General features: G+C 38.3%; 1 protein-coding gene across 6 annotated transcripts in view; it reads left to right on the forward strand.

Annotated features, from left to right (window-relative positions):
* ahdc1 (AT hook, DNA binding motif, containing 1) overlaps positions 1 to 26,639 on the forward strand; it is a 321,455-nt gene that overhangs the window by 109,450 nt on the left and 185,366 nt on the right. For 3 of the 6 annotated variants that reach the window (XR_005631115.1, XR_005631117.1, XM_039740342.1), the window contains exon 2: positions 15,930 to 16,011. The exons of 1 other annotated variant lie outside the window; for it this stretch is intronic. The gene's annotated coding sequence lies outside the window, so the exon portion shown is untranslated. Of the gene's footprint in view, positions 1 to 15,929; positions 16,017 to 26,639 lie in introns of all 6 variants that reach the window. 2 more of the 6 variants (XR_005631116.1, XR_005631118.1) reach the window with 1 other exon arrangement.

Raw genomic sequence — 26,639 nt, forward strand, 5'->3', positions numbered from 1 at the left:
GAAGAGCAACTTTGACTGAAATGACCACTCGTTACAACCGAGGTATGCAGCAAAGCATTTGTGAAGCCACAACACGCACAACCGTGAGGCGGATGGGCTACAACAGCAGAAGACCCCACCGGGTACCACTCATCTCCACTACAAATAGGAAAAAGAGGCTACAATTTGCACGAGCTCACCAAAATTGGACAGTTGAAGACTGGAAAAATGTTGCCTGGTCTGATGAGTCTCGATTTCTGTTGAGAAATTCAAATGGTAGAGTCAGAATTTGGCGTAAACAGAATGAGAACATGGATCCATCATGCCTTGTTACCACTGTGCAGGCTGGTGGTGGTGGTGGTGGTGTAATGGTGTGGGGGATGTTTTCTTGGCACACTTTAGGCCCCTTAGTGCCAATTGGGCATCGTTTAAATGCCACGGGCTGCCTGAGCATTGTTTCTGACCATGTCCATCCCTTCATGACCACCATGTACCCATCCTCTGATGGCTACTTCCAGCAGGATAATGCACCATGTCACAAAGCTCGAATCATTTCAAATTGGTTTCTTGAACATGACAATGAGTTCACTGTACTAAAATGGCCCCCACAGTCACCAGATCTCAACCCAATAGAGCATCTTTGGGATGTGGTGGAATGGGAGCTTCGTGCCCTGGATGTGCATCCCACAAATCTCCATCAACTGCAAGATGCTATCCTATCAATATGGGCCAACATTTCTAAAGAATGCTTTCAGCACCTTGTTGAATCAATGCCACGTAGAATTAAGGCAGTTCTGAAGGTGAAAGGGGGTCTAACACCGTACTAGTAAGGTGTTCCTAATAATCCTTTAGGTGAGTGTATATATAAATATATGGGTAATTATAATAGTACATACAGTATTTTACCATCATACGCCTAGGATATTTGTAGAGCACGGAATTGATAAAGTCATATAATGTATTTATGGTTTTGTATTTACATTTTTTACTTCTTATGTATCATTAATATAATGATGACCACTCTTAATCTCCAAATACCACAGTGCTGTATGTGACACGTATTACCTTATGGCCTGTTTGGCTGGTAAGACCTTCTTTGTTAACTTCCTCTAGTATTAGCTCTCCATCCTTAAAGCTTCCCAATCTCCTTTTGCAGGCAACACCAGACAAAAATGATTGGTTTCCTCAAATATATACAACAGGCAAACCAAGAAAGACAGGGAGCCTTGAGAGCCTGACAAAAATGATATCTGAGTGAGGCATAGCACTTATTATTTTAAGCCTTTAGGTTTTTTTTCTTTTGCAATCATAAGCATCAACATTTAATTTTGCTGCCTTAATTACCCTTAATGGAAGTGGCAGGGTGGTCGTCAGCTTAAATGCTGATCAAGGGAGTGATTCAGATTCACTATGTGTCGGACTCTGTGCAGTGGCTGCCGGGTCAGCCTTTAGTCATAAACCAGTTTTAATGGCCTCGTTATTTCCAAAGATGAGCTTATCTAGGAGTTGCAAGACTTTGGCTTGCTGAGCCAAGCACTTCCACTGTGACAGAAACCATACTGTGGTTTTCATTTCTTTTTATTTACTTTGTAAATATATAGCGGAATGAGAAAGTATTCAGACCCCTTCTTTTTCTGCATGCTTTATTCTGTTATTGATTTAATTTTAAGTGGATAAATTTGTTGTTTTTGCCCATCAATCTACACTCAATAATTCATAATGTCAAACTGAAAACATGTTTCAGAAAGGTTTGCTAATTTATTAAAAATCAAAATCTGAAATATCATTCATGGAAGTATGCAGACCCTTAGTTCCGTACTTTGTAGTAGCCCCTTTGGCAGCAGATGCAGCTTTAAGTCTTCTTGGGTAAGAATCTATAGGCTTTGCACACCTGTAGTTTGACAGTTTATCTCAGTCTTCCTGTCACATTCTCTCGAGCTCTGTTAGATTTAATGGGAAGTGTCTGTAAACTACCATCTTCAGGTCTTTCTGCAGATGTTCTATGGCGTTTTAATTTGGGCTTTGCTGGGCCACTTCAACTTTGTCTTGGCTGTATGCTTAGAGGACAGTATTGAAATTTTCTCTTGTGGAATTTCACTTTCACCAAACAACAAATCTTTTAATTCTCGCAGATATGCCTCTTCATTGGGAAGAAACACTACTTTTTTTTTCCTGATGGCAACACAAATTATACGATCTACAAGTCTCTGACTTAAAGTTTAAATCCAAACAATATATTCAATCTCTTTTCACTGTTCCGTTATTTCACCGAGTAATAATTTCCATTCGATTGCGCTAATGTGATCTTCACTATGCTTATTTTTTGAGACTTTAGAATTTTCGTACTTCTATTATCTCTAATCTGCTTTGCATGTGTACTGCGCCACCGTTTTTGAATTCTTTATGACGTCCTACTTTGTCAACTACTCTTTGTCTTTTATTTCCGACCCCGGACGTGGTTGTCTCACGGGATGTGAAAGTGTCTCTCTGAGAAAATCACATCTCGTGTCCTTCCAAGATTTTTTTTCATAATAGAGAGATTTGTAAACCTTTCTGAAAACATGTTCCCACTTTGTCATTTGTTATAGTGCCATTGGTTACTTGAATTTATCAGAAGTACTATGCAGCTAAGTACTTATATATATATATATATATATATATTTTGCCAGAGGATAACATCATTAGTTCAGTTGAGCTACTTACTATTGAATATGCTACATACAGCCCTTGGTGGTGCTGGTGTAAAAGAGATTGTAGCAGAGCTCCATATTAATCTGATATTTGGTAATGATGAAAAGGTGAATTAAAGTTTGTCTCAGATTTATTGTCACGTGACACACCCCTAGTGCACCAAAGCAATTGTCAGTGCTTCATAAAAGTTTTTCCTGTTTCTAACTGCTTTTGTTTCACCAAGGGGCCCACCCCACTCAGTCTTCGAATCACTCTTGATTAATGAAGGAGGAACCCCCATTATCAAATGCTGTCTGTGGGTCATCAAGGAACTTAAAAAGATAAAACTGGGTCTCAAGGCCACAAAGGTTGAGTAACACTGCTCTAAAATAAACACTGCAATCCAGTGAAAATAGTTATCCCAAAGTGTCTGAGAAAAAAAAGCCACAGCAGTTGTTACCTTTGATGATGTGCTACTTTTGTCAATGTTCTTATTTAAACTTTGTGAGTGCTGATGAAATTGTCTGGAGCAGCATGCAGGCCGAATGAGAATTGTAGTCATTCCTTTGGCATTTGCATAAGGATGCAGATAAGGGCCGGGTGAGATAATATATATTAAATACCTTTCTTATTGGACCGGCTGTGTGAAATTGACCATGCTAGAAGCCACAGTATCTGGCAAGCAGTTGCTAAATGTGTCTTATTTGAGCTTCACCAAATCTTTCTCCTTTCACTTTGCTTCTGCAGATAGCTTATATTTGCATAAAGTGGCACATCCCATTTCTCCATGAGATCTGTGTCGGCACTGTTGTGAAACAGGGAATGCGTTGCGTTAGAATGTCTTACTCGGCTGAACATTATTAATGACAAATACCAAAAAAAGGTGTCAGCTAAATTTTTTTCTACAACATCAATAAATTTCAATCAAATTCATCAAGGCATTTTTAAGATTTTGGGGTATTTCATTTTTCTATTGTGAGTTTTTTTTTTTACCCTTAAATATTGATATGTCAAAATGTCCTTTCATAGTGGATACCTACTACCCCAGATATACCATCCTGCCAAACTTCAGATTTTTAGCTAAACAGGAAACAGTGCTTTTTCTGATGAAAATAAAAAGTGCAGGTAGTGAAGGGGTCTAAATACTTCCTGAATGCACTATATTATATACTATATAAACTGAGTATATATTTTAAATGTAGATGCCATTAAGTAAGAGTTTTATGTTGGCAGTTACAGTTAGTGGCAAATCTTTCTTATCGCTCTTCTTCTCCTAGTGGGCTGCATAAGTTTTCTGCCTGTAATGATTAATTATTTGAGTGGATTTATGAAGTGTTGTGTTTGCACTTTGTGTTCTGAGATCATCGTGGAATGTTCCCAGAGGAGTCAACTCAGTGCAAAATAGCTGGTAGGGTTCAGTAGACTGGCTGGCCTTATAAAAAGCTGGTCATTCTAATACAAGTGAAGCCTGTTTTTTCCCAGATTGTTATTGCTCTGAAACTTAAAGTAGTTTTAACAGAAAAATACCCAAGCTAACCTCTGGAGCAGTCATGTTTTGGTGCCATCTGATGGCCAGTTATACTCCGAGTCTGACTGCTGTTCTTGTCCCGTTGTATGTGCCGAAATTTTGAACACTTTGGTTTGTGGCTTATAGTTTATTGTAGCCGAGATGATACCTTTTTGCTCCAGAGGTGCTGTTAGATATATAGAACTTTATCAAATCAAATCAAAATCAGCATTATTGTTATGATTAGCAGTCTCTGTTTATGTTTTGTAGATTTTCCTTGTTGGTTTTTTTTTTTATGTATTAGTACTATCGGAATTAACATCACTGTTCTAATATAATTCAAATCTATAGACAAATGCTGACATTCAATTGTAAAAATGCAGTCCATTATTTTACGTCTCACTAATCTTGGCATTATGTTACGCCATCATTTTTACCAGTGTTTTTATAACTTTTAATTGTTTGTTTATATCGGCATTTATAAAATGGAGGTTTTTTCTAACATGCTGGTATGTTTTCTGGTTAACGGCTGTACTACCAACAGATTTTAAACAGGAATCCAATGCCCTTAAAGTATCATTTTGTCCCTAATCCACTTCTGTTTTGCTCTTCAAACAAAAATCCTCAATTTGCTGTTATTTTATATTAAAATTGTTAAGCATTCATCATAGCAAACAAAAGCTGGTTTCCATTTTCATTAAACATAATAGAAATAACTATTTATTTTCCTTTTATTATTATAATAGCTTTAAAATCAACAGTTTAAAGAGCATTTTCAGTTTTATTAAAGCTACCTCAACCAGCATGTGTATTTTGGAAGTTGGTGGCTTTACACACACTTCGTAAAACAAAGGGGAAGTGAAAAATAAGTATTAGGTTACATGTGTTATATTTCTGAAGCACCTGTATAGGAGAAAAAGAATCCCATTCAGTTTCATCCTATATGTTATTCTTTGACTACTGGTGCCCTACTCTGTAACCTTATCAAATCATCAGACTGCTCTGCACACTTGATCTACCTTTCACAAGTTGATTTTTTTAACAACCTATAACTTATGCTTCTTTTGATTTATTTTAAAATGTTGGTGTGTATTTTTTTACTTAGTTGTAGAATTTTTAAGTTCCTCTTAATGGAAGTGTTTGCCAAATAAAAATATAATGAAGAGGCAATACAATTAAATATTTAGTCCATTAGGTAACTTCATTTGTGAAACATGAAAAGACTCATCTTGTCTGGACTTTTATTAAACATAGATGGGTAATGCCTACACGTCTTTTGTACCCAAGAATCAGAAGGCATACAGCAGAGCGGAGGGCTAAAGGAGCAATCAGCATGAGGAGGACTAAAGTAAGAAGAGTGTTTAATTTTTTACAAATCAGGAGTGTTTTGTAGCCTTGTAAAGCATCTTGGGGCACTAGGAAAAAAGTTTGATTGAGCTGGACGCATGGCAGATTTTCAGGAAATAATTCAGCAAGCAAGGTTGCTGCCAAGACCAGCAAATTTGCTATGGAAAACATTTTTTTGGGGAGCCCCAGACTACCACCCTGGTAAACCCTTGCTACAATGCAGCCAGGCCAATGTAGAAGTGTATTGAAATAAATTATTACTGACACACTTATTATATCCCAGTATGCTTCTTCATGTACCTGTCAATTGGACTGCTTCTTATTTATCCATTCAGCTACCAAGAGAAGCAGAGTCATAGAGTGCCAGCAGGAGAATTGAAACAACCCGACACAAGTGCTTTGAAGTACAACTTTATGTCATCAGCTGCTTTCTACCAACAATTGGTTTATTTAATATACATTTCTGTTCTTTACATAACTCTCTCCAGGACTTCTGCTTCTTCTAGCATTTTCAGTGATTCTCCTCAACGTTTTCTTTCAATCCAGACTCTTTACTAGCCAGCCTGGCTAATAAGCAGTGCTGGTGTCTCCCTTTTCTGCTTCATTTTTGTTTTTCATAATCCTAGAACTCCTAGACTTTCTGTAAGTACTTCAACTTCTTTGACTCTTCCTCATCACATGCACTGTTACATAACTCCATATTTTCCTTTTTATGGCAGCCAACTTCCAGCCCTCACTGCTTTTTAGAGCCATATTGTTACATTCACTTATAAAATTAATTCACATTTTACTGTTTTAGTCATTTAGCACAGATTTAACAGTTCAACTGCAAACAAAGTAATTTTCCTTAAAGAAAATAATTTTGACTTTCCTCACATATAACTTTGATGTATGCAGCAGCCAGGGTGCCCAGATTCACAACGTTGAAGAGAGGTGACTAGATGGTTAGGTGCAATTTAAATGAGACCTACTGTGATGGAAACTTACATTTTTGACGATTCTCTAAGGCACACTGGAACTGCTGGCTATATATCTTTTTTGATCTTCTGAAATTGGCATAGCACTGAAATTAGAGGTGAGTTTTATTTAGTTTTTACCCTTGAATCAGGGTTTACTTTCAAGTCTGGGTGCTTCTTTGTGGCATTTATATTTCCTCCATGTCTTTTTTTGTAGTCTTCAACACATTGTCCAAATAGTCAAAGTCAGGTATACAACGTCACATTTATTACACACTGAATAATAAACTCCTGGTTTGACAGAAAGGCTGTTAAATTAAATTCAGTTTTAGTCCTGGGCAAATGATCTATGAACTGAACTGATAACAATGGTTCAGAATGAGAGCTCCAACCATTCATTTTCTAAATGCTGTATCTCTCTCTCATATACAGTAAATATAAATATACAGTAAATGTAAATATAACACATAATTTTGACAAGTGATCCTCTGCATATATTTGTGTGCAAAACATAAAATAAAAATCGGGAGTGGTCTTCCCTAGACTTTCTCGTATACTCAGATATGGGGATGGGTATTTGAGGAGTAAACCTCAAATATATTATATTATGTACATTAAAGAACTATCAACAACAAATCAAATCTTTTTAATAATATATTGACCAATTATTATAAAAGTAAAGTTGAATAAATTGGACTGTGCAGCTGCATGAGTAAAAGGTAAAGTACCACTTCTGATTAACAGAAAGAGCCCAAAAGTTGTTAGAAATCTATGTTTTGTACCTAATAATTGTATGCAAAATTTGGTTGACCTAATTTAAAGTGTACTCAGGTTATCATATTTACATACACACACGAGTGCACACAGACAAACACACAGACATAATTGCAAAAATGGTATTTTCGGACTCAGGATGGTCTAAAACATTGAGATTCATCAAAATCTCAAAATGGAATTTTTGGAGGATTCCAATACTTTCCCTATACTTTTTATACGAGAAAGTCAGGGAGGTCTAAAATGTCAAGATTCATCAAAATCTCAACATTGAATCTTTGGACAATTACAATACTTTCACTATACTTTGTATATGAAAAAGTAAAAAAAGACACAGGCATGACTCAAACCAAAATTTTCCTGACTTGACCATCACTAAGATTGCCTTTTTTCCTAATAAATGCAAAACATAATTGCAGTTTTCTACATTTTATTTCATAATTGAATTAACTTTTCATTGAGGCTGGATTTTTCTGGGCCTTAGAGTTTCAAGTGTAATTCAGGCTTGGAATGCTACACAAGTACGATTAAACCTGAGCCTGGCACAGCGTGACATGTAATGATATGCTTTATATTGATATACCAGAATAACTCTCGGGATGGTATTCTGCCACCATCAAGTGGATGAAATGACACCATGCTGAAAAAAATATATTTCTACACTTTCTGCCACTTTATAACTTTAATATTCATGAATGGGATGGAGCTTTCAACAAAAACATAAATGGCAAATGAAAAGCAGTACTGTAATGGCGGTTTTAGAATGAACTAAAACTGAACGTAATATGCTCAGTGAATTTAGTTGTGTGAAGGTTCATTGTGGTGCAAAAGTAGCAGCCGTATCAAAGTGCAAGGACAAGCAAGACATTAGTCCACTAAGCACTGTTCACAACTGTCAGTGTTCATTTCAGGGGAAATGTGGAAGTCAAGAAGCCCTGCACTGTGCTAGCCTACAATAATAAAAGGGTTGCATCAATTACCCTCTTGGTGCAAGCAAAATAAAAAATATAAGAAACATGTGCAAAGAAACTCGCTTTTACTGTCCCCATTGCAACACTGGGCTGGCTCTGGTGACTGCCTCAAAACATATCACTCAAAGGATATGTACTAAATCTGCATCAGTACAGCAGTGGGCACTAGATAAACCTTTTCTACTGTATTTATATTGACATTTTGCTATTTACATGATTCTCTTACATATAATAAAATTTTTTCTTGATGAAAAAAAAAATGTATCGTTTTTGCCTCATTTTTCCTGGGGGTAAATGTAATGCTAAACAAACCGTAAGAACAGTCCACTCAAAATTTTATATTTTAATTACCCCATTTGTTTTATAGTTTTAACCGAAAAAGTGTTTCTTCTCATGTTTTGATAGAGAATAAAGATAAAAAGTTTACATTATAATACAAGCCAATGGTGGCCAATGCTTTATAACAGTAAACAGTATGAAAAACATCTATGGGAAGAAAAAAATCTCATGTTACTTGTGTCATATAATCCATGTCAGTCATCCAGTCATTAGCTCACAACATGCAGTGTACATGCAGTTTTTACTAAGATTGTTAAATAGAAGGAAAAAATCATCTTACATCATAAACAGGAAAAGCAATTCACATAAGATTTACTTTTTGAACTGAAGAAAGGGAGCTATACCAATGAATGAGGGGGACAGGCAGATCCTCAATTCAAAAATTCAGTCCCCTCTGAGTTTTGCTTCCAGTTTATGCTTGGCGCAAAGTTTTCAGAAAGAATCTATTTAGCCTTATTTTAGCAGACAATGCATTTTCTTTGCATGTTGTGAGTAAACTAATGGATAACTGACATGTGCTGCACAAGCAATGTGATTTTTTTGTTTCCATGCAAGTTACTCATCTCATTTATCATTACACAGCATTGATCACCATATTCTTGTATGAAATTGTAAACATTTATATCTCTGTTCTCCATGAAAACATGACATTAAAAATTTTTCTTGGTTATCGCTACAAAACACATGGGGTAAGTAACACATAAAACATGATTTTTAGACTGAGTATTCCTTTAAGCAGCCTTTTCTTGTTATAATGTCATGGGACACATGAGACAACTAAGAATAATGTATAACCTTCAAACATTATTGTGAATTTTAATTTTGGTAGTATTCTAAGTATTGTGCAGGCTAGCAAGTACTGGATTAATAGTAAATTATCTATGTATCTAAGGTGACCAGAATTTTTTAGGCCAATCCGGGGACATGGGGGTTACAGGATCGTAGAATCTACAGATCACGAATAGGGACTCTAAACACTACAGAGTACAAAGCGAAAGCTATCACGTGATTTCTCGCCAAAACTGCAGGATGTGGTAAAGCATTACCTCCGTCAAAATACCGTGCACGCGCGCCGATTTCAAATTATTGTGCTGATGAGATCCATTCAAAAAAGTGAGCCAGCTGAAACCGGGGACGAAATCTTAAACCGGGGACATGTTTCTGAGTGGGGACATGTGTCACAAAAAGGGGACTGTCCCCGGAAAACGGGGATGGATGGTCACCTTAAGTATCCATCTGCCCAATTTTCCATTTATTTCAAAATATTTGCTGAAATAAACCCCCAGTTTTAATATTGAAATTGCTAGTATGAAGAACAAGTGCAGATCCACATTCATTTAAATAATGCCTGATTTGAAATGGAAGGCTTGCTGGCCTAGTGGTTAGCACATGTCTTGAGTTCTGGGTTAAAGTTTGGCTTGGTCATTGTCTGTGTGGAATTTACATGATCTCCCTGTAAAAAAATAATTTTTTTGATCTGGTTATTAGATTTTTTTTTCTCCTACACCTGAAGGGTACCATGCTGTACCATTTCCTAAGCATGCTTAATCCTGAGTATGGGTGTGGGGAGCTGGTGCCTATCCCAGCAAGCATTAGGTGCAGAGCAGGAACAATCGGACAGGTCACCATTATTTTGCAGGGAATGGGACTTATTAGTGGCTCTGAATCATCCTGTGTTAGATGTTGGGACTTGACCCTGCTGGCACCCCATCCTGACTTCTTTCCTGCCTTGTGCCATATACTGCAAGAATGGGTTTTACATAGTATGGATGAGTTGTAAAATACATAAATAGTTTGGCAGTATAAAGCAACAGACAACACATAAGAGGTGGCCCCTGTCTATTGCTCAGTACTGCTGGGTTTGAAATCAAATGGACGGATGAATGAGTACACACATAGATTGGCAATATGAGGAAATGAACAGCACATAACAGTTGTTTCCTACCTGGGGACCAGTCCTCCTGGGTTTGATAGTCGACGGATGGATTAGTGTAATTGTAGGCTTAAGCGAGTGAACATCGCGGTATGTTAACTCTGCCCCGACACCAAGTATGGATAAACATCTGTTTTAGCGGAGAGGGGCGTGTTGACATACAAAAGAGAATATATTTCCCAGCGCTAGAACCCCGGCTTGCTTTTCGGCCGGGATGCCTTTTCTACGGAAGTGACACGAACACGTCATAAAGTGCAAGCCGACCTTCCGTTAATGAGCGGGAACGAATCGCCCACCTAAAAGTATTTTAGTGTGGGCGGGGCGTTTGCTTGTCAATCAGGGAAGGTGCTGTCACTCGTGGGCACGTACGGTCAGGATTCTGTACCGTTTCGCAATTAAACGGACCAGTCAAGTCGTATTAAATGAAAAAATAAATAAACAAAGGTCCCTTGCGAAATGTAGCCACGAACGCAGTGCCTTGTATTTTTAACTGAATGGCTTGATGAGTTTCCTGCGTGTAAAATTCATGTTTTGCATTTATTTTCAACTGCAGTAAAGTGATCTTCCCTTTTTCATTGTTTAGCAGTGATTTATTTGGTAAGTCCAATTTCTATATGTCAAAAATAACTAAAACAAGTAAATAATTAGAGAAAGGACTTAGGAAAGAGCTTTAAAGTAGCAAAGCAGTTTTGCTCTGCAGCATGCAGGTTGTGGCTTCATGAACTCTCTCAGTTGCCTAATCTTTGGTCAGGGTGTACAGGTTCTTAGTGAGCCACATTGATGGAGAGGAATTAATGGATGTGTTGAGCAGCCAGTCAGGGCCGTCTTAACACATGGGCACGGTGGGCAGTTGCCCAGGGGCCCACATGCTAATCTATGTATGTTGTGACTTGCTGAGTGGTTGTGTAGGTAAGGGGCCCCAGTGCACTGCTTTTCCTATAATGTTGTTAAGAAGGCCCTGCAGCTAGTGTGTGAATCTGTAAGGCAAAAGTGCAAGCATTAATCCGCAAATTAGAAGCTTTTTTTATTTTAGCTGTTGATTTTCTAAACCTACCTCATCTAATTATAAAGTTTTGGGGAGTCTATCCTAACAGTATTGAGTGAAAGATAGAAACCTGTCCTGGATTTGGTGCAGAATAAAGAAGTGTATGTCATCTCATGCTGTTCAACAAACTTCCTATACTTTATTTTTTATAACCAGTAAGAATATAAATCTGTTCAATGACTCCCTGTCTAGGGTTTATTACTGCCTTGTGCCCAGTGCTGCCAGGAGTGGTGCCAGCTCTGCTTCAACTCTAAAATGGTAAAGCAGGTTAAAAAATGAATGAATTTACATCTTTCACAGTTTTTGCATCTCTCTGTCTACAGTTTTAAGGCTCTCAAAATGGGTGTGGAATTTAGAGATATGAGATACCTGTGCTCCTGCTGCTTAGTGCCATCTTGTTATTAACAGCAAACTGTTATTTATGTAATACATTTAAAACAGCTTCATAAGACACATTACAGCATATAGTGTTTCATAAAATTAGATTAGAAAGATGCCCAGACTGAGCTGGAGGGTTTAACCCTGGATGGGGTGCCCTACTAGTTTACAGTACATTTTGGACACCCAATGTTGCAAAGAATTATCTAAAATGCCAGCCAACCTTTAAACTGCACACTTACAGTTATGGTACCTCGAGCTTCTAAAGCAGCTCAGCACTAATACCACCTTCCATCTTCTGGAAGGAGCTGGGGTCTTCTTTTTTAAGGTGTGTCACGTGGCAGTGCCACCCTCCACTCTTTCTGACCATGAGCACAATGTTGTCGAACTATTATTCTTCTTTGATCAGTGAGTAAGAATCTGATAGCAGTGAAATCAGCAGATGGAGGAGTACACTTAGACATGTTGCTTTGTATGTTGTTTCATTGGACTGCTTGATGTGATTCACAATTAAAATATAGGCATGTAATATGGAAAAGAGTTCTTTACAACAGCTTGGTGAGATACTGTTCGTGAGCTGCTCCCATGTTTGTCAAGGAAGTCACAACCGTAAGCCAAAGACTTCTTCTTTCCCCTCATAGTTTAAGGTGCTCAAATTGTTGAGATAGGAAGAAGATGTTTGTCAGCACTTCTAAGAATTACTGTGGCTACATCTGGCTGTGATACAGCTTCATGACAAAGCACTGTGGTGCCACATCATGGTGCCCTGGAAGGATTTGAATAGAGACCTAATTTCCATGCATCTCATGAATGCTTTGCACCATAAAGTCACCTCGTCACCTGCAGTTGTACTCATAGAGCATAGACTTTAAGAAGTGTGAGGAAAGTTTTTTTTTTTTTTTTAAAGCATTTGCCTTTTAACATCTGTCAGAGTTGCAGATAAGACAGGTAGCGATCTGGTCGGCGTGTTTAAAATTGCATGTGAAAAATGTACAAGTATTGAATAACAAGTATGTGGGATTTTTTTTAAACTCCTGCCTGGAAGAGCTGTAGTGTTGGAGACGCGTCTTGTCAGATCTCTGACGAATATAAAGCTTGTGCCTCTCAAGCTGCTGGATGATAAACGAAAGAGAAAGGGAGGGCAAGCACGCAGCTCATCGAACAGGGCAGGACTACAGCTCAGTTTTAAGAAACTACCATGCAATTTACCATACTTGCTGCACCTTAGGCCGCCCAAGGTTTGCGTTGACCATTGAAGAGTTTTTTCGATTAGCTGGGAGCTGCACGTTGTAAGCCCAGTTTCCTGGATCAATTTCCTTTGTCTTCTGCAGGCTGATGTGTTATGAAAGTGCAATGGTGAAGGAAGAAAAAATCTCTTTACGTTTTCGAACCAAATAGTGTTTTTCAGCAATTAGTGATTTGGAGAAGTCACAGTATATGTGAAATTCCCTCCAACTGCGCATCCCTAATCAATAGCTGAAAAGAGCCCTGTGCAATTATGGAGCCGACAAAGTAGATTTAGCTGTAAAATCAGTCTCTGAAGCAAGACCAGTATCTGGCAACGACTGTCTCAGTGCTTTTCTGACATTTTAATATCTATCTGTTTTCCAGGATCACATGTACCATTGGGTCCAAGTCACGAAAAACCCTGACCAGTGTGTTAGTCCATTGCAGGGTGCACCACTACACACACCCATACTCATCCACACCATTTCAGTGTAGACTCATTTTAATATGTTAATTTTAAATAGGTTAAAACATCCTCAAACCTGCCTAATCCATTTTAGAGTTCTGGGGTTCTGGAGCCTATCCAGAAGCACTGGGCTCATGGCAGCAAACAGCCTCATACCAGCTCAGTGTGCAGTTGTTTTAATATATTAATTTTAATAGATTATAATATAACATTTTCCTAAATATTGAAACCAGTTTTAGTTGCTATCATTGACACATGGGCTTAAGGTAGGAAACAAACCTGTAAAGGGTGCCAGTGTACTTGTACATGCTCTCACTCCTGTGCACCAAGCCAATGTACAGTCAGTTTAAAAAGTTAAATGATTAATATTAAAATTATATCAACATGTTTGTATATCACTAGCTAAGCTTATCTGTCAGCATTCCTCCTCCTTCTTTTCTTGGTATCCTTGTATGTCTCAACCTCAGCTGCCTTACGTGTACCCTCCACATTCGTCCTACGCCTTTCTTCGGTATTCTGATGTGTCTCAACCTCTCTTTCCCAGTGCTTCCTCTCTCAATCACATTCTCTTAAACCCTACTTCTCATACTATGTCATTTCAAGGCCCTTTGCTTGCCTCCTGTCTGCTTTTTGACTACTCCCAGTGGTAGACGGCGCCCCATTATCAGCTGTGAAAATATCATTTGTATTCTTAGGAATACTTCTCACCTTTGAAAGTGACTCAGGTTGTGCCTTGTTTGTATTAGTGACCCAACACTGCTCAGTATTTACTTTGAAATGCACCATTTTAAGTCCTTTTTTTGTACAAAGGAAATAAATTGCCACAATCAGGAATTGAACTTCACCCCGCTAAAGTATTGCATCATAATCCATACTACAGGGCAACCAAAGGCAAAATGACACACACACACACACACACACACACACACACACACACACAAAGACAGTACCATGTTATTGTTTACTAAAAATTTTCATGCTCTCAACATTTTTATGTGGGTTTTTCTCCAGCTACTGTAGTCTTCATTTCACATTGCAAAGTTGCTTGGGTTAGTTATTGATTATTCCAAATTGGCCCCACATGAGTGGGCATTTCAACGAGCCTTGAGATGAACTGGCGCCCCATTCATGGTGGGCTCCTGCCTTGCACCGGATGCTTCTGGAAAAGGCATCTGCTCCAGTGACTCCGTATTGGGTTAAGAAGGCTTGAGAATGTCATATTATAAGCTTAATTCCCCATTGTTATCATCAGATACTATGAAAGAATTTAAAATTCTGTTATTAATATTATTATTATTCTATTTTTTTATTTAACTAATCCCCTATACAATAGCATGATGGCACAGTTGTTAGTGCTGCTGCAGCCTCACACATCCACCATCCTATATTTGAATTCCTCACACAGTTGTTGTCTGTGTGGAGTTTGCATGTTCTTTCTATGTCTACATGGGTTGTTGTTTGACTGCTCTAATTTTTCTTTGGCACCCCTAAGCATTTGTGGTTTAGTTTAAGTGGCAGTTCCAAACTACCCTGTGTGAGTCTGTGTGTATATGTGTGGCTGGACCATTTAATGGGCTGGCACCCCATCCAGGGCTGGCTTCTGCCTTGCTGCTGGGATAGTCATCTGCCAAATAGGACCTTTATTTAGATAAAAGGATAAATGTTATTTTTCAAGTCAAGAGCTTCGTGGAGCATCTTGACAAGGCATGATTGTAGTTGAGCCCATTTTCAGGAATACGTGTTCCTTTTGCCTATGTATTCTTGCACTGAAAACAAAGGAATAAGTTTTTCTTTCCCAAGTCCTGATGGTGCTCATCATAGGTCATAGTAAACTGTACTGTTCAGGCCATCACATTTGCCTGTGTGCTGCCCACATTAATCTCTTAATGTTTAGTGCAGAATGTTTTAAATCTGAAATACTAAACCATTTACTTGTCAGACTGTCTAGCTCCATATTAAAATAAAATAAAAGTTTGTCAGATAGAGAAACCTTACAAAAGAACGTTTTGTCAGATAGAGAGAAACCTTACCCTGTACCTTTTTTTGCCTTCCAGTCCCTCAGCCCCCAAGCACTCAGACAGCCTATAATAAATGATTGGCTTCTGGCAAAGACTTGAGCTGTCCAAGACATTCCCACTCCATCTTTGCCAGGAAATGTCTGTCCAGTGCACCCGTCTCCTCTCACGGTTATCTTGGGCCCCTGAAGGAAAGCCACTCCCAGGTTCTCTGTCTGTGTACTACCCTCTTTGACTGTGACTTAATTAAACCTTTTCACATAAGTAAATCTCCCAGTATCTTAATTTCTTTCTTTTTTTTTTATTCTGTCTCACTTTTTAGAATGTTGACCTGCTTCAAAACCAAGAAACGTGAGTGCTGACTTTTACACTGCTTAGCCAGTTCCGAGAGAAGCCTGCGTGAGGTGAGGTAAAGCCATGTTTATTTTCAACTTGTTCTTAACCACTCATCATTCACACCACTTTACTAGCAGTGTCAGTTGAATACACACAAGTATGTGTCCTTCGAGTTTTTCTGTATGTTGTGATCCAATTCTCCTTTTCCAGGCTCTAGCCTGGTGGCACAGGAAAGACTAGATGATAAGCTGGAGTGTTTCACTGCTAAGAGTGGCACGGAAATATGAAACTGTCTTAAGGAAGAGGTCATTTACTTTATGTTACCATGGTATGGCACTCAGATGCATTTCAGGCCCATAGCATAAGCAATTATTAAAGCCAAGTCCATTTTTAGTGGACTGTTGATTGCTGTTCCATACACCACAGTTGTCCACTAACACAGGGTGCCTCAATTCTGCAATAAAGTTTTGTTTTTTTTAATTAGAAATCAAAAATGCAAAATGTAATGCAACAACAAAGATATTTTCTTATGGTGCACCTGTATACAAGTGGAGATGGGTATGCACAATCACAACCATTTTTACAATGAAATGATGAGGTAAAGAACCCAATTTGGAGCAGTGGAAGGGACAGATACTGTATATGTAGATGGCCCTGCCATACATTGTACACTTCACATTAAACTACACAGCCTCTGGTACCTGTGACCGCTGTGCCACCCTTGTCATTTTGTCTAATTTTTTTGTCTTTCTTTTCAATTGGATAATTTTAAGGCTGTGTGGGCTGGCAGTTAAAATGAATAATCAGATACCACAAATTCACAGTGTGACCATCAGCAAATCATTATTAATAATAATAATAATAATGATAATGTATATTAATTATCATAATATACTATTATTCAGACTGTCGGTCATTCTCCAACCTGCTATATCCTAACACAGGGTTGCGGGGGTATACTGGAGCCAATCCCAGACAGTACAGGGCGCAAGGCAGGAACAAACCCCGGACAGGGCGCCAGCCCACGGCAGGGCACACACACACACCAAGCACACACCAGGGACAATTTAGGATCCCCAATGCACCTAACCTGCATGTCTTTGGACAGTGTGAGGAAACCGAAGCACCTGGAGGAAACCCACACAGACATAGGGAGAACATGCAAAATCCATGCAGGGAGGGCCCGGGAAGCAAACCCAGGTCTCCTTACTGTGAGGCAGCAGCGCTACCACTGTGCCACTGTGCCGCCCTTATATTATCATTAATAATAATAATAGTAACAACAATAATCCTCATTGTACAATATAGTGTGGCAAGGGTGCTGACCATTCTGATAGAACTAAGTGCAAGACAGGACCTAACTCGGAACAGACCACCAGTCCATCACATTGTACACACACCAATTTCGAACTCTTTTTTCTTTATAAATTATCAACATTATTTAAGCTATCGGTGAGCTTTCATCTTAGGCATTGGACTCATGTGACCATGAGCCAACTAGTTATTTTAATATTATTATAGCATAAGATGATGTCGAAAGCCGTATGATCCACTTTAGGGTCACAGGAGACCTGAACCTATCCCGATAGCAGTGGGCCAAGGCTGGAACCAAGCCATCTCAGGTCATTATTTATTTGTTTATTAGTTTACACTTTGCTGACCTTGGTTCTGGCCTCTGTGATTAGTTTATCAGAGGATGCACTCTCCAGATCTTTTTTTATTATGTATCTTTTTAAACAAAATGTTTTATGTAACTCTGTGTTAATATTATTATTAATAACACGCAGGGATACACAGTGCTGCTTGGGCTGGTGGCACCAACTAAATTTTGGAACGAAACAAAACCTCTGGTGTTCATCTGTATATATGGGAGATTAGGAAGTTCTTGCAAGATAGGCTCAGTGGTATGGATTTGCATATTGGACAAACACAATCAGTTTTACATATTAGATATCATGGATTCTACATGTGATGCCAGTCTATCCTAGGATGCATTTAACACATATGCTCACATTTGTTCATGTTATGCCAGTCTTTGGGTTGTGAGAAAAGATGAGGGACTCCCTGAAAACAAACAACACAGACACAGGGAAAATGTGTAGACTCCACACAGAAAGGGACCAAGCTCAGTATTAAATCTGCCTTCATGTATTTGTGAGGTAACAGATGCTCAAAACTGTGCCATTTCCCTGCCAATTATCATTAAAAAAACAACAATGATAGTAAATTAACTAACATTGTAGTATAGAAGTTGGCCCCATGGACCTAGGTTTGATTCTGAACATGGTCATGTAGTCCTCGTGTTTTAACAGATGTTACCCTTTTCTCTAGCATCCAAGAGCATTGTATGTTGTGCTAATTGGTAACTGTGAATTGGCTTCATGATGGTGAGTGTACCCAGTAATAATCTGGATTGATTCCTGCCCTGTCTCTGATGCTTTCAATATGAGTCCTCTGTGATACTATAATTCGCAAATCCACCACCAAAAATGGACAGATGGAAGGATAATAAATTTTATCTCAGTAGCATCTTTCATATTTCATGTCACTAATATTTCCACACATTAAATTACATAACACAAGAATAAGAATTAATAAGAAACTAAGTCTGACCTTTCATAAATAAAACAATAATTACTAGTGTATGCTTAATATTAAAGTGTTAAACATAACATAATAATTAAGAGTAAAATGGAGAAACCAAACTTATGATTGCAAGGTGTTGTGAAAAGGCTAAACAACAGTAGGCTGAAGAGCTTTATGGTGGAGTACTGTATGAAAGGCACTATAATAAACAAATTATGATTAATTAAATTTCATTTGTTTGGTGTAGAGTATTCCATAGGTGCATAATGCTAGCAAGTCCATTCTCCCCCATGTTTTCCCACTTTTCATACTTTCAAGAACCAGTCAGGGTGATGTTCAGACAGGCATTAGAAGTCACAGTGTGTGTTTGTGTCTGCCTCCATTGTTAATTCCTTCCTTGCAGTCAATGCTGCTGGGATAAGCTGTAGATACCAACAACCTTGTACTATATTGAGTATATGCAAAATTAATTTTCGTATGGCATGAAATGTTAATCATTAAGTGCAGCTGTACATTTTTTGAATTTGAAAGTTGCTTTGGATGAAAATGCCAACTCGATAAATGGATGCACATGTACATCTAATATAGCATCTTTCACAGCATTTATTATTGGAAAGATAATGTAACAAAGCTTCTAATCATTAGTACCATAAACTGGCCCAGATCAGCATTGTCTGCAACAGATTCAATGCAACAGAGGAAAACTCTCCATCAGCTGTGTAATACACCCTAAAGGAGAAAAAAGCCAACTTATCAAACTACAGTGCTGAATAAAAAGCTGAAACTGAAATTTAAAGACTTAAAAGATGTGGCGTTCTCCTAAAACAAGCTAACTGTGTCAGCAAAGATGCTTCTATCAGTATTTAATTCTTCACAAAAAAAGTTTTATCACCGGCAAAGGCAAATAGCCTTGCATGTAATAGCGATTATTATACAAAAGTCCATTTTAATGAATTACAGGCTCCAGTACAAAGCAGTGTGCGTGCATATCTGTATTTGGGAAATGCGCTGACTCCAGAGCTCAGCCGGCAATTTAGTGTGTTGCCAGCGTCTCGGCTTCCGTGACAAGTCTTATTGGTGTCGTTGACTTGGCTTTATTATTCATCTTCTTTTGAGAAAACTCCGCTTATTTCTGCAGCATTTAGGGTGCCTAAAACCAGACTCCATGACCTTGTGTGAGTGTGTGTGTGGCAGGGGGTGGGTTCACATAGCACATTTCAACATTCACATGCCAGCAAGCCTCTCTTTCACGATCATTTGCAATGCCAGTTTAATCACTTGGAATTTAATTACACGTTCATCTGTTCCCATGCACATCCAAGTAGATCAATGGGCCAGTGTCATGGATTTGAGCTGAAAAATTCCACGTCACGCTAAAGCTGTGCTGCACCTGGGTTACACCACATTTAGAAGGCAAATTCAGAAAATACAGCGGAACGCAGGCACCAGGGTCACGTGGTGTCAGCAGTCCCTCATCATTCACAAACTCCCAAGGAGCAGTAAAGCCTGCCATGGCTAGTTGACTTTCAATTCTAAAACAAGCTTCTGTTATTTATTGAATATATTGCCGTGTACAGACACAAACACAAAAATACTTATACTGTACATAGTTTTATCCTGTATTTTGTGTTGCATTCTAACTGTACCGTATTTTTAATTATTGTATAGTGTTCCTCATTTATAATTATAAATGGAAGCATGTTTTGTAATAAAGAATCGAATTGAACTGAGTTGAGTAGACCATACACAAATACTTTTTTTTATTCACACATAACTCCAAGTATGTTACATTTACACATGTAATATATTAACTTACACATTTACACGAATATATTGTCACACACAGAGGCACTCCAATTGCCTTATACATACACACGTATGCAGGATGTCCTGAGGCAGAAAAATGCTTAACTATATTACAAAGAAGCGTTTTTATGCAGAAAAGACACAAAAGAGAGATGAACAGAGGGAGCGATACAAAGTATTCTATAATAAATGAAAAGAACAAAAGTCCTTGAATTTCATGCAAAGTGTTTCTTTTCCTTTCCTTTTACATGAAGTGGGTTGACATAGCAGTGCTTCCCCCATCCACCCCAACTCACTTAAAGTCTCAAAAGACAATGGCAGGGAACATCTGCTTACTGCACACCTTAAACTGGTATTCACTTCTGGGCCTAGTCTATACTCTAAAAGGTTCTTGAATCATTGAGCTGTGTTCCTGCTGGGGACACCTGGCTCCAATGCCATTTCATCTGTTTACTTGTATTTAAGGGAACAAACATTCACAATTGCTTTCTGATTTAAATATCCTGTGTTACCGTATATGAATAGAGGCCTCCACACTGACTGCCCTAACCTGAACTGAACTAGTAAGGATGGTATTGTGTGAGTTCCCAATTTTTCTAAATTAAATGGATATTGACATGTTGTGTTTTCCTAAACAATGTATGACTTTTACTGTACTGTTTATATATGAAAATTGACTTAAACATGAACTTGACATTGTGAGGCTTAATGTATCGAAAACCCTCATAATTCCCCGAACTGGCTTCTGTATAGGGTTTTCTGGTCACTTTCAGGCAATATTTTTCCAGACATCCCTATCCCTTGTGTTATGTCCAAGTGAAGGCTACTCTTCCACTTGCTGGCTTATTATTTAGCACTTCTAGAAAGAGATAATTATGTCATTATATGTATTAATTGCAATATTTCAGTTAAACAGACCTTATTATTTTTGGGACCCCTTTCTCCCTATTTCAACTTGCTTTATTTGTGTTGTATATATCTATTATTAGAATAATACTTGGTACAGTCACTGAGCAAAAACAAAGACGGTTATCCTTCCCCCAGTACATTCCAATATGGGCAGTGACAGAAGCCACTTAAGAATTTCCCAATGGCTGTCCTCAGTTTGGTGATCCCAGTGGTAGGTCAGACTTCTAGCTACTTTCTTTGGCCCAGTATGTTGATTTGTGTGTGTCTGACCATGTGACCTAGTGCTTAAAGACTTTCATGGAATATAATGAGACATTTTATTAATATGGTGCCTTTCTCATGCTCAAAGCGCTCACAAGGCGTACATAATATGACCCTAGTCAAACAAATTATCTAGTCAATCTGAATCTGCATTCCTGACTTTTTTTTCTTTTCAAAATTTACATTGTGCTGTATGAGTAAAGAATTCCATAATGACATTTACTTTTAAAACAGCTGTATTTTAATTCTAAACCATCCAACATTAGGCAGTCAGTCCATCCATCCATGCCAACATGTTTGATCAGGTGGAATCGAACAGAAGCAATCTCCAAAGTAGATGGCACAAGTCGGCAACCAACAATTGTCAATCAAAATGGCACACTTGTTTATACTGAGTCAAAACTTAACCTGCCACATTTCTTTAGGATAAAAGCACAAAGAAAGTGACAGCATGGAGACTAAAGCCTAGGACACTGAAGCTGTGAGACAACAGCAAATCACTGTTCCAGTTTGCCATCCCTGGCACATGGAACTAGAGTGGGTAATGTAGTAGCTATTCAGCCTTGTATTTGCCAACCCTACTAAACTACCAATCTAAGCAGTCTTTCTGCCTTTCTCTCAGACTGTAATTAGAGTGTTTATTTCTGCTTTTTGTGTATCATCATCTGTGAAACTATCTAACACCAGGTATCCAGAGGTGGATGTCAGGCTGAGTTATTCCCTTTTTGTCTTGCTGCCCAAGCAGGCTTGTAGTAAGGCACTGCTGCCAGGAATGGGTGCTGTCAAATGTTTACTGTCACACCTGGAGAAAAGGACTTTCTGACATAAACAGCCTTCCTTCAGGCTGGAGAGCACCTGGTTTTCTTCTTTATTAAAAGCACAGAAGAGTGGTGCTGAAGATTAGCCAGCGAAAGAAGTAAAGACACTGAAAGTGCCCATCCATCAGATGGCTGTCTTCATCAAGTCAGAAGAAGAAGACCTATTTCAAGCTGACCTGTGATAGCCCAGCCCAGGTGCTTCAACATACTTATGCCTTCCTCTTTGCTGTAGTCTTTCTGTCAAGCTAAAAACAAGGAAGTGCACTACTTTCCGCCATCAAATCTCATTGCAAGTAATCTGAACAGGAGGAAACCCAAACTTTCTTTTTTCACTATCTGGGGTTTCAGAGCTACACAGATGAGAGCTGCCAGCTTTTGTCATGCTGCTTTTCATTTATTTTCTGAGTGACCACAGCTCTCTCTCTCTCTCTCTCTCTCTCTCTCTCTCGCTCTCCCCCCACCCCATATGATTCCTGCTCCACCACTCTGCTCACTTTTGCTGATTATTTCTGCAGGGCTGCACACAGAACCTGAAAGATTATCAGCTTAAAGCGACAGAAAACTCATCAGGAATCTTCACTTGTTTCTTTTAAAGATCAGGTCTGTTTTTTTTTTTCCATCATCAGTTAGAATGCACGAGTGAAGCTTTTAGTGTGCCTCTTTTTCTACACAGCACAGGCAATGATGAGTTCACTAATAGAAGAACGCCAAGCAGTAAGTAGAGGGCTGCTGTGTATTTAGGATATATTTTTTTTTGTTACTGCCTCCTTTCAGAGAAGATCCCTCAGGAATGCTCATTATCTGTCCAAACCAAGAATAGGACTAAAGTGCTATTGTACTGTCTCACACACACACACGCACACATATTTTTGGTTCACTCTACCTATAATATGTACTGTCCTTTTGTTATAGTTTAAAATAAGTGAACAACGCTGGGTTCAAGCTTATCTGGGAATGGTAGAAAGTAAATCCTTTTTCATTTTTATGGGTATCACTAAATTAACCTTACTGGCTAGCCTATGATTTTGGGGAACACCCAGACTCCCTCATTATTCTGCCTTGGGGAATAATGGTCTGATTGGTTGGTCATTGAGCAATATTGTCTTTGTAGCACAGGTTGTTATTTGTATGCCTTTAGGTGTTTTTGCTATGTGTACATAATATTTACAAATCTGCTTTATACGTTTATTACATGACATTTTTATTGTGGTATGGTATGGAAACGAACAATGCATTTTTTTTGTGAACATTATGGCCATCCAACGACTCATTGATTTTTCTGCTTTACATCCATTTTTGTGTTGCTGAGTAAGGAGTTTGTATTAGCAGCATTAACCATACCTGGTAGAAACAGAAACCCCATGACTATGATCTGCTTAAGTAGGTTAGAAAATTAATATAATATAATATAATATAATATAATATAAGGTGGCATTACAATGCACTCAGTAAGTAGCAGAGTTGCTCCGCGGATCTAGCTGCTTGAGCTCAAGTCCTGCACCTAGTTTTTGTTCATTTTGAGTCTACGTTAAAACATTATAAAAACTGTGATAATAACGGACCATTTAGTCTAACAAGATTGTCTATCCTATTCACCTAGATGATCCAAAATGACATCAGGTTGAGTTTTGAAGGTACCTAAAGACTTACTCACTACCACATTATCTGGTAATTTATTCCGTGTGTATGTGGTTTTTTGTAGGAAGTAAAACTTTCTAACATTTGTGTGATATCTTCCCTCAACAAATTTCTAATTGTGTTCCTGTGTTCTTGTTAAAAGAAAAAATTAAGTAATAGCCTGGATTCACTTTTTAAGTTCCCTTTATAATTTAAAACATTTTGATCATGTCACCTCTTAATCTCTGTTTGCTCAAACTGAAAAGGTTTACCTCTTTTCAACTCCCTTTCTAGCTGATACCTCTTACCCTCAGATTATTCCTCTCAGGTATTTGGGTTTTCCTGCACATCCTCCAGTTTTCTTCTCACATCATCAATAACATTTGTCCCTGGTTAACTGACTGTTCCAAACTGCACCCCCCAAATTGTAAGTGCAGGTGTGTAGGCCATGTAAAGGACTGGTGTTCCGTCCAGAGCTTTTACCTGTCTTGTGCCAAGAGCTGCTAGGATAGACCTCAACTGGTAACATTGAATTGAACTTGTTTTAGAATATTACATTATAATATACCCTTCCATCCTGGCAGCACTGGGCACAAGATGGGTCTTTCTTCAGTGCTATTAGACACATGTGTTTCCTTCTTTTTTGATCTCACTTCCCTGTTAATGAGGTAACATAGTCAAAACAACTTCAACAATAATTGTCATTTTCTTTACTTAACATACTCAAACACGCTTAATCTAATTCATGGTTACAAGGGGTCACAGTATGGTGAACTTAATGCAGGAACTAATTCTGGATGGGGCCCCAGTTCACCACTGGGAACACCTACTCTAAATCTACTTGTTTTTGATTTGCCAGTTACACCACAAAGAAAGAAACTTCCAGTAGTGGTGCATCTTTTCTGTGTCATCCCATCTTCAAATTCTATTGTTCTGAACTTTCAAGAGAATGATGTCCCATTTCATTTACCTACGAGTCACATTACACAAGACTCAGTATAGCCTCAGCTTCTGTGGCACTGCACAGTTTTGATTATGCACAAAGCACACTTATTTATTGCCTTGCAGGTACAAAAAATATGAGTATATGGTCTTTGGTTGCCAGCTATGGACTGACATGCTATTTAGGTTTTCTTTCTGCCTTGCTCCCGAGTTACCCCCTCCTTTTCACAACTGATGAAGAATGGATGAAGATTATTTCTTTTTCCCCCACGATGACAGCTGTTATCCATGATTTCCATACTGGGATTTGAACCTGAGGCACTTAATGACTAACTTTTTAGCCCACAGGTCTATTTGTGCTTCTGACTGTAGGTTAATGATGCCACTGCATCTGTTGTCAGCAGCTGGTACTGAACTCACATCACTCTATCTGGAATCTCTTGTCAATGGCTCAGAGTTGTCTTAAATTCCCAAAGTATCCTTCATCAGTTTCAAACTGTTGGTCATTGTAGATTCACATGCAGATCATCAGTGTAACTACTGTCATGACTTTTATGTCAGACGATCCCTTATGACCCTTCACTCTTCTTCTTTTTTTTTTTCTTTTCAAAATGGCCCTAAATAATAACAACAATATGTGTGAGTGCCTATAAATAAGGTACAACTCTTCTGGATCCAAAGTGTGTTCATCACATGAATTAAAATAAGCCCACAGGTCATGGAGACTACAGTGCAGTTCAGTTATCCACTGTGTTTTATATTGGGTGCAGAGGCAAGCTATTGTAGCTGAACTAGTCTGAACCTGCATCGATTTTGCATGTTCTCCCATTGCTTTTGTGTTTTTTCTTTGAGCACTTCAGCCTCATTGCAAAGATATGCTGGTTAGGTGGATTGGCCTGATAGTAGTGTCCCTTCTAATAAACTTTGCAACCTAGTGGGTTGACTCCAATATTGTGCTCCGTGCTGGCCCACAATCTTGTATTGCAGTAATGTATTTTTTGAGTTTGTTAAAAAAGAAAAACATGGAAGGTCTATTTAAGTTAGCATGACCTGTGCTAAAGCAGGTTTTTTGGAAGTAAAAAATAGTCAATGGGTCAAATGAGAGCTGGGAATTTTGTCTTTGATTTAAGAAGTTTCTAGTAATGGAATTCTGCAACCACTGGCTCGGTATTGCAGTACTCTTTAAACATGTCAAGGTTATTGCCAAGGCTTCTCATAGACAAGGCTCTTTTTTTTCTTTTTCATCATTTACACCATCGAGAACCCTCTGTTTAATTTTAGTTATAAGTTGATATGTCTTTATAAATGGACCCTTCAGCATATTGTAGACTTAGATAGATAGATAGATAGATAGATAGATAGATAGATAGATAGATAGATACTTTATTAATCCCATAATTCACCATTAAGCTTGGACATGGTGCTTATGTACTGTCTACTTTTCATGGAGGTTCTTTCTGATCTTGTTAAAATGAGTGGGACTATAAAACATGCCCATTAATTACTGATTGTCTAAATCGAGCAACACCAATACACTGATATAGTATGCATTACATGGCAGACTAAACATATTCCCGCTTTGGTCTGTTGTTACTTGGGAGAGGCTCACATGATTCTGCCATCTAAATCCAAAGGCCTTCTTTGTATTGACTGAAAGTTAAAAATAAGTAAAGTGTTAGCTTTTTGAATGGCAGCAATGTGTGTGCAAAATGAGGTTGTCCCAACATTAATGATTTTTTACTAAGTGGTAATCATTA

This window comes from Polypterus senegalus, chromosome 17 (genome assembly GCF_016835505.1).
Source record: "Polypterus senegalus isolate Bchr_013 chromosome 17, ASM1683550v1, whole genome shotgun sequence".
Classification (NCBI taxonomy): Eukaryota; Metazoa; Chordata; class Cladistia; order Polypteriformes; family Polypteridae; genus Polypterus; species Polypterus senegalus.